At 36.4% G+C, this 9,835-nt stretch overlaps 1 non-coding gene across 1 annotated transcript; it reads left to right on the plus strand.

The window, feature by feature from the left end:
• The first annotated feature begins 9,240 nt into the window (after positions 1-9,240).
• Positions 9,241-9,322, plus strand: Trnas-uga. The gene has a single exon. It is a non-coding gene; the product is annotated as a tRNA-Ser (tRNA).
• The last annotated feature ends 513 nt before the right edge of the window (positions 9,323-9,835 follow it).

Raw genomic sequence — 9,835 nt, forward strand, 5'->3', positions numbered from 1 at the left:
AGAATGAAAGAGAGAGGAGAAAACAGAGATGATGAGAGAGAGGGTGAAAGACAGAAAAGAGAGAGGGGGAGGGAGCGAGAGAGAGAGAGAGAGATAAGAAGAAAAAAGAAAAAGAAACTAAGATAAAAAGAGAGTAAGAGAAGAGAGAGAGTAAAAGAGAAAGAGAAAACGAAGGAAAAACGAAAGAAAAAATATCCCAGAAGAATACACAGTAAATTGAAAACAGAAATAAGGAACCACACTAAGATATCTTTAAGTCGGGAATGGGAAACAGAATCACCACCACCACCAGCGGATACCAAACCCTCGTCTGGTCCACAGCGACTGAGCCAAAGGTGAAAACACTAAACCGAACTTAATGACTGTGATGACGAAAACTCTGAAGCGCAATACATAGGTCAAATGGCACCATACAAGGTCCTTACTCGGTACACACCCTCTCCCCTCAAAAAAACACACACACACACACACAAAACATTATAATAATTTCATGAGCCGTAATGTGTCAAGATCCATTTATGACACTCCGACACAATGATCCAGGAGCCGTAAAGTGTCATAATGTGTCAAGATCCATTTATGACACTAAAAAAACTAGAAAAATTATCCAGGAACCATTTGTGATGTTACAGAGACGTCAAACTGGTTAAAGATCCATTTGCGACGTTACGGCATCAGTAACAGTAGCTACTTATAACTTTACAAGGGTGATGTGGGGGTGGGGAGGGGGGTGATGGTGACAGGGGTGTGGGGAGGGGATAGTACAGTGGTTCGTCTTTTATGAGGTAAGTCATGAATACTTCGCATGCCTGAGTCGACAACCGCACATTCCTCTATTAAAAAAGACATATTCCTTCGCTTACTCCGCCACACAACTCTACTCATAAGAAAATCCCGTACAGACTTTAATCATCGGAATAACAACGTGAGCTGAATGTTCATCTTCAGTGTTGATTTGGTTAGGTTAGGTTAGGTAAGGTTAGGTTAGGTAAGGTTAGGTTAGGTTAGTTTGGAGGTAAAGCATTTCCTTCAATCTTACATACACTTGTCTACTGCTACCACCACTTCCACCAATCTTAACCACTGCCAACACCACTGCCAACACCACTTCCACCAATCTTAACCACTGCCAACACCACTTCCACCAATCTTAACCACTGCCAACACCACTTCCACCAATCTTAACCACTGCCAACACCACTTCCACCAATCTTAACCACTGCCAACACCACTTCCACCAATCTTAAACACTGTTCTTCCACCACTGCCAACACCACTACCTCCTCATCTAACCAAAATATTACTCCAGTGACAACAAAACACACATTTCCAGTTCACAAATTCTCCCTCACTGACAACAAACCTCACCTAACCTAAAATTCCATAAAACATTAAAAACTTCTATAAATGAATCAAAGTCACTCGGGTTAAATTAGTCATTAAAACATGTTACAGTAATTTAATTTAAATATTATTATAAATTTATACTTGACATAACTCACATATTAAACCATACGTGATGTTAATTGTTTACTTAGAAGACCTAAAGTTATCAAGTGTTGTGAAAATGATTAGATGAAAGACTATATAATAATAATAATAATAATAATAATAATAATAATAATAATAATAATAATAATAATAATAATAATAATAATAACAATAATAATAACAATAATAATAATAATAATAATAATAATAATAACAATAATAATAATAATAATAATAATAATAATAATAATAATAATAATAATAATAATAATAATAATAATAATAATAATAATAATAATAATAATAATAATAATAATAATAATAATAATAATAATGAATAATAATAATAATAATAATAATAATAATAACAATAATAATAATAATAATAATAATAATAATAATAATAATAATAATAATAATAATAATGATAATAATAATAATAATAATAATAATAATAACAATAATAATAATAATAATAATAATAATAATAATAATATCACTAATATAAATCTAAATAAAGGTTAAAATACCATACACAGACCCCAGACATACATACACACTACCATACACAGACCCCAGACATACATACACACTACCATACACAGACCCCAGACATACATACACACTACCTGTAAACAGAAGCACATCTCATACAGGTAAGTCTTCTCACCTAACACAGTATATAGATCAATGTTTATGATACGAACACAACACAGCGAAGGTATTATTTCTCAGTGAGGTAATGTTGTGTATATCATGTCGTTGAGTAGTAAATAAAAGACACCAATTCTAGGATCACAATCACTTGTACTGGCCACCGCTACCCACAGCCGACACGCCATTACGAAAATTAACCTGCAATCACCGTGAAATGACCCCTTCTTACGCCGTCCAAACTGCCACTCTTTAAATTACAAATGTCTTTCATCTCCGTGCACGCGAGGAGACGATAAGGGAGGGTGCACAAATTGGTGGAATTAGCTCCTATTGAGACCAAGGTAATAGAGATACTGTACTGTGTGATGCAAGTGATGGTAGAGTCGGTATTTAGCCACTCAGAAATATTTCATCGATACACTTGAGGTAAAAAAATATTATTATCCGCTATTATTTAAATCTTTCAGTCAACCTCCACATTATATCAAAAATTAAATAAGAGCAAGAAAATAAATTAATGAACAGTAAGTTAATTATTAGAGAGTTTATTAACATTGTAAGTATCAAGTACTTATCAAGGTCTTTCATTCCTTATAAATTTTAACCAAAACTCTGCAGCATAATTCCTACTTCACTCCCAGATCTACCTACAGCATGAGTCACCCGCTTCGCTTTCAAAATATCTAACACCTTCGCGCGTCTGGTTTTATCTATGCACTAAATACAGTAACTCAATACACTAATACAAGCTACGAGTCCATCAAGAATTATTTAAATACTAAAACCTCAGGACCTCAACCTACAGTACCCCGGATTAGCCCTTTTTGACGCTTCCTGACACAGACTGTTTCTCCTGATATATCTCCAGTTCAAAACATTTCCCTTTAAATATCTTTGTCAAGGAGGCGCTTCGGTGAATGGAGATAAAAGGAGAATTGTCTGATCTCTCTCTGTGCTCACTATTTATAAAAGAGAGAGGAGAGATAGAGAAAGAGAGAGACAAGGAGAGATAAATAGAGAAAGAGAGATAAGGGAGAATCTTCCTTATTATGTAGCACCAACATCACAAACTCTCCAGGTTTAACACACACAAATCCGACAAGAAACCCGTTCGTCGGATTATTGTGAAGAAGCCGGAAGTTTGAAGATCTGTATCAGGGGATGACCGACCTTTGTAAGACGAGGAGCAACACACACACACACACACACACACACACACACACACACACACCTGATTCATCACCTGGGGATACAAGCATGACTCTCCACCACCTGTCTCACTATCTGACACATGTGACTCTCCATCACCTGTCTCACTAACCTATGACACATATGACTCTCCACCACCTGTCTCACCATACCTATGACACATATGACTCTCCACCACCTGTCTCACTATACCTATGACACATATGACTCCATCACCTGTCTCACTACCTATGATACACACGTGACTCTCCACTACCTTGTAAACACTCGGAATTCTCCACACTTAACCTTAACACCACTCAGGCAACACTCATAGAGACATAAACACTCAGTAGTACAAATATTCCCCAAGAGAAACAAAATTATTGATCTTTATATTTACAATAACAAACATACTAATGTAAATTCAACATAGTCTCCCATTGTGTAATTTCTATGGTGTTAAAAATATTTCCCTAACAGTGTACAGTGTATGCCACATAGTTCAGCTTGTACACATCCAGTCTAGATTGTACACATCCTTAGTCTAGCTTGTACACATCCTTAGTCTAGCTTGTACACATCCTTAGTCTAGCTTGTACACATCCTTAGTCTAGCTTGTACACATCCTTAGTCTAGCTTGTACACATCCTTAGTCTAACTTGTACACATCCTTAGTCTAGCTTGTACACATCCTTAGTCTAGCTTGTACACATCCTTAGTCTAGCTTGTACACATCCTTAGTCTAGCTTGTACACATCCTTAGTCTAGCTTGTACACATCCTTAGTCTAACTTGTACACATCCTTAGTCTAACTTGTACATCCTTAGTCTAACTTGTACACATCCTTAGTCTAAACGTACATCCTTAGTCTGACTTGTACATCCTTAGTCTGAAAGCTTGTACATCCAGTCCTAGCTTGTACATCCAGTCTAGCTTGTACACATCCAGTCTAGCTTGTACATGTAGTCTAACATTTGCATCCAGTCTAGCTTGTACACATCCTTAGTCTAGCTTGTACACATCCTTAGTCTAGCTTGTACACATCCTTAGTCTAGCTTACACATCCTTAGTCTAGCTTGTACACATCCTTAGTCTAGCTTGTACACATCCTTAGTCTAACTGTACACATCCTTAGTCTAGCTTGTACATCCTTAGTCTAGCTTGTACACATGTAGTCTAACTTGTACACATCAGTCTAGCTTGTACACATCCTTAGTCTAGCTTGTACACATCCCTTGGAAGTCCCCAGCTTGTACATCCCTTAGTCTCACTTGGCACATCCAGTCTAGCTTGTACACATCCTTAGTCTAGATTGTACACATCCTTAGTCTAGCTTGTACACATCCTTAGTCTAACTTGTACACATCCTTAGTCTAGCTTGTACACATCCTTAGTCTAGCTTGTACACATCCTTAGTCTAGCTTGTACACATCCTTAGTCTAGCTTGTACACATCCAGTCTAGCTTGTACACATCCAGTCTAGCTTGTACACATCCAGTCTAGCTTGTACACATCCAGTCTAGCTTGTACACATCCAGTCTAGCTTGTACACATCCAGTCTAGCTTGTACACATCCAGTCTAGCTTGTACATAGTCACACAGAGCAGCCAAACACTTTATATAACCAGCGCTTGTACCTGTCCTACAGCCAGGGTCCCCCAGCAATAAGCCTCTAAGTAATCCCTATGATCCTCCCGCACCCTGTGTTCCTCCCGCACCCTGTGTTCCTCCCGCACCCTGTGATCCTCCCGCACCCTGTGATCATCCCGCACCCTCTGATCCTCCCGCGGCGTTGGTCGGATACCTAATGATCCATAACTTGTATTCTATGAAAGGGTAATGAATTATGCTCTGATTTATTAACAATATGCAACTTGTTTTTAATGTAGGTAATTATATATCAGCCAATAAAAACTGAAATAATACACTATTATAATTCACTGTTACTCGGGGAAGCCATAACTCTACTGAATATAAGTATAAATACATTAATACTAGAGGTAATGTATTAAAGTAAATAAATCCTGGGAGACGATTCTATACTTAAAGACGCCGCTGGGCAGTTAGTACAATAACATACAATGACTTCAGCAAGTTTAAATGAGATGAAGTGGATGTATATAGATCACAGGTGGGAGGACAGAGCCTACCAGGTGTGTATCTCAGGGTCAACTCTAGTACACCTGGGAGTAATAAACGGTGTTAGTGTGTGTGTATATAACTTGAATCGTTCCTTTGTTCCTTACTGCATCTATAATCATTCAAACGCCTCGGTCTTCCTAATAGCGTGTGGTAACAAAGCCTCATTCAAACACCTCGATCTTACTAGTCTAACAATACGAAGTCATGGCATTAATTGCGTGGATTTTAAGCTTATTCCTGTATTACTGTATGTATTCAAGGCCTTAAAGATGCACACATACAGAATTATAAATACTATAATGTCTCCGCCAAGCTTGGAGGAGAGATAGAGGCATTAATCTAACACAATACGGTAGTCTTTTACACGAGGGAAGAGTCGCTCCTAATCTTAATTTATCTCCGCTATGAACATCCCATTAATACTGCATCTGGGTTAATACCAATCATGTTACCAATGTACCAATAGTGTTACCAATGTACCAATAGTGTTACCAATGTATCAATCGTGTTACCAATGTATCAATCATGTTACCAATGCATCAATCATGTTACCAATATATCAAATAAAAATATCCTTATCAAATTCTAAAATAACTGAGAAAAAAAGGCTCCATTAACCACCAGGTCAAGTAATCCCCAGGTCATGGTCAGGTTAAAATGCAGTGTTCCATATTTATTTCCGTCATTTAAATTTGTGAATATTACCAAACCCTTAAAACTAGAAGAGAATCTAACCTTACAGCTGTCGTGCAGGTAGCAGTAGTAGTATCTTGTATTATGGTTAGGTCACATCCTGAAGGACTTGATCAACACTGGCCCACACAACTCTACGGTGAGGCCCAAATTCCTCAACAGCTGGAAAGGTTGGTTAGGTTAATATTCCTCTATTCAAAAATCTCTCCTTCCCACCTAAATGTTTTCTACTCCATATATATACTGTATGTGGAAACCTAATTAAAGTATATTGTTAAATGGCGAGCCTATATTAATGGTACTAAACTATTAAAAATAAATTTTATCAAGATTATATTCCGAAAGAAATTTAAAGAAAATATCTTAGAATTGTACTATATTTATACGACTTACATAATAGTTTATACAATACTTGAGCTACAGAGTTTGATAGGGAAGACTTAATACTCACGGAGGCAGTTTGGTGTAGACGACCCGGTGACTTTACTCTTGGTTCTATAATGAAACTCCAAACTCTAGATATTACTTGTACATCATAATAAATACCTCACCTCACAAGAAATTAATAAATAGCTTTTGCAAGAACATACTGTACAGGTAATTGTCCAAAAAACTCAGCAAAGAAAGAGTATCTAAGAGTATCTACATCACAAATATATTTTACACATTCAGAAAACGTAAAGAATTGATACCGACCTTATTAACCAAAATGCCAGTGTTTTTTGGACTTGGCCTTACTGCTTTACTTGTGTATTTCTTCGGTAGAGATGCGCCCTGCTCCAACGAACGCCACAGCATACGTTTGTTCCGAAATATTTCCAAAATAGACTGGAGACATTGTCCGCCTCTCCATGACAACTGGCGCCTTCAGCAAGATGAATCATGTTGGTTATTACTACGAACAGCAACACTACCCGCTCCATATTTCTCTTATTTTTTTTATAATTCAAACGAATTTGATAAAATTAAAAAAGAAAACATATTTAACGCTTCATTAGATTAATTTATTTCATTTAAGTAGCGTGAAAAATAATTTAGTTTATTCGTAATATTTTTTAACATTACGTGGGCGGGAAATTGAGTCTGATATATATTCCTCCGCGCACTAATAAATTTTACATTACATTAATTAACAATATAATAACTTGAATTGTTACTATCCACTACAGCTAAAAGTAATTATATAACTTTCAATAAGGCATCAATACTGAGAAACTGACAGAATTAATTTTATAACCCCATAAGAGACGACACTACTTTTATGGGAGGGAGCATCTATAGGAGGAGCACCGAGTCGTCTCACAGGGCGCGGGGTTTAGGCTCCTCGGGATTTTAGGCGAAAATATTGTATCCAAGACCTATATGGCGCACATCCAGCTGACGGCAGGTAAGTTATATTATAGTCATCAAAATAAGACGATAATTACCCCTGTGTAGTGTATAATAAATAGGTTATATGAAGTTAAAATTATTGCAAGTCGAGGGAGACAGTACGGTACTGTATTAGACGCTAAGGTTTTGCATTGTTTGTATTTATGTAGGTAATTATTAGTTCATTGATTATTAAGGACTTGCTAAAACACCCTTAATGATGCTAGCCCGAGTAGAAGTTGGTTAGATATGGTGACGTATCTCTTAAGTTTAATGACTTGTATTTACAATTCTAAAACACTCGCTTCAAGTCTTTAGTTGTGGAGGCGCTGTAATAATAGGCTAGACCAAAAAAACATATTTACTCGAATATTAAACTTCAGTTGTCAGTATTTGTTCTGGTAAAGAACGTATATTATTTTTCTTTAATGGTAAAATTTAACGACGACTGTATATACGATGGCGGAATTAAATGTAAAATGTTGTTACTTTCTGTAATAAATTTACAAATACTTATTAGTGCCCAGTTTATGTCACCCGGCTTGTCACGCAGCTCATGAACGCTTTCCGTCCGTATTATATTGTCGACCATTTTCTTTATACCCAGCCACCGGATTCACTTGAAATTTAAACAGAATTGCTTAGGGTGTGTCCAGGTTAACAGGATTCGATAATAACAATCATTTAAACACAAGATTTCCAGCCGTAGAAAATGGGCGGCTCTTGCTATATTTATGGGTCAAACGGACCAAATCCTCAGCGAGTTGGCTTATAATAGTATTTACAAGATGTTACAATCAAATAAAATAAAATTCAACCTTCCGTCCCACATACCAGCCGGAAGATGAATAAAAATTGTTTTCTATATGTGACCTGAACCCAACTCCACCTAAGAGAGTTGAAGCTGAATGGACTTTTCTAGATTGATGCGACTGTTTACAATATAACGATAAACATACCTAGCTGTAGACACCATTAGCTCGGAGTATTCATCGCCGGTGGTGAAGTGGACTGATGATTCTATGTGTAAAACATTACACATACTTTGAAGTTGCATTTAATATAATAAGCTGTCGTCGAGGAAGTAACTGGATCTGGCTCTAGCAACAAATGTTAAAGAACTTCACGAACAACAACGACCAAAGGAATGAACTTGTATTTACAGTGTTTGACAATACAGAAAATAACTTTTTTCGGCTACAAGTGGATGTTTCGCATAGTTAAAATACACACCGACACTGAATTACGATTTGAGTATTACGTTTTAATAACTTCCACTAAAGGATAGTTTCAGGTTGCATCACATAACGTGAGTTGTGTATTAGCGTAACTCATATGCCTGTGTTTCCCGTGAACCAAAAGACGTTTTATTGAACAACGTAGATTATTCCAGAATGAAGCGAGGAACATCCAAGGCTGAGGGTGTTAATGTTATAGTCGTAGCAGTAAAATCTATACAACTTCTAACTTTTTCTTGTACCTTGTATTATGATATATGGGTAAACACAGTCGGCCTTCAAGCTAAAATTTTAACAAGTAAATTTACAGGTACTGACATTTATGTTTATAACTTTGGGTGATTTCTTCAGAGCAGAGAGTCACATAAAGCAATAATCGTAAATCATAATTTATGATACACAAGTAATATAAACATATAAACTCCATAATAGATGTTCTGCAGCTTAACTAAAGAGAGCTGCGGTGTCCGAGTGGTTAAGGAGATGGACTTGAAATCCATTGGGCTCTGCCCGCACAGGTTCGAATCCTGTCCGCAGCGATGAATACTTTTTAGTATTTATTCATTAAATTATTTGTTTTCAGATATTATTTTTAAATCATGGATCCGTATTTATGTAGTACAACAATAATGACAAGCTTCAATTGTTTTGAAATATTTTTCCCATACTTTTATCAGTACCTGCACCATTGTTTCTAAATTAGTAACTAATGTGAAACAAAATTATAATTAACAAGGCATTCATGTCACAAACGTCATTTACATTCATGCATTGCTTTGTTTACGGAATTTTAAATATAAGTAAATATATTCTAAACATATCAATATAATTATAATTGTTTGCGTTAGTGTAGTTTATTTTTCCTCTATTTATTGAGGTTTTTCCCTCCTGTGGTTCACTGGCCGTATCCTTCTCCCCTCGTGTGTTTGTTATCCCACACCTCATAAAAAATCATAAAGGAATCATCCTTAATTCCGGGCGCACCATATAAGCCTTATATACACTGGTTTACGATAATCAATTTGAACCTTAGGAATACACGCAGCAGGGTG

This window comes from Homarus americanus, unplaced genomic scaffold (assembly GCF_018991925.1).
Source record: "Homarus americanus isolate GMGI-L3 unplaced genomic scaffold, GMGI_Hamer_2.0 scaffold14723, whole genome shotgun sequence".
NCBI classification, from domain to species: Eukaryota; Metazoa; Arthropoda; class Malacostraca; order Decapoda; family Nephropidae; genus Homarus; species Homarus americanus.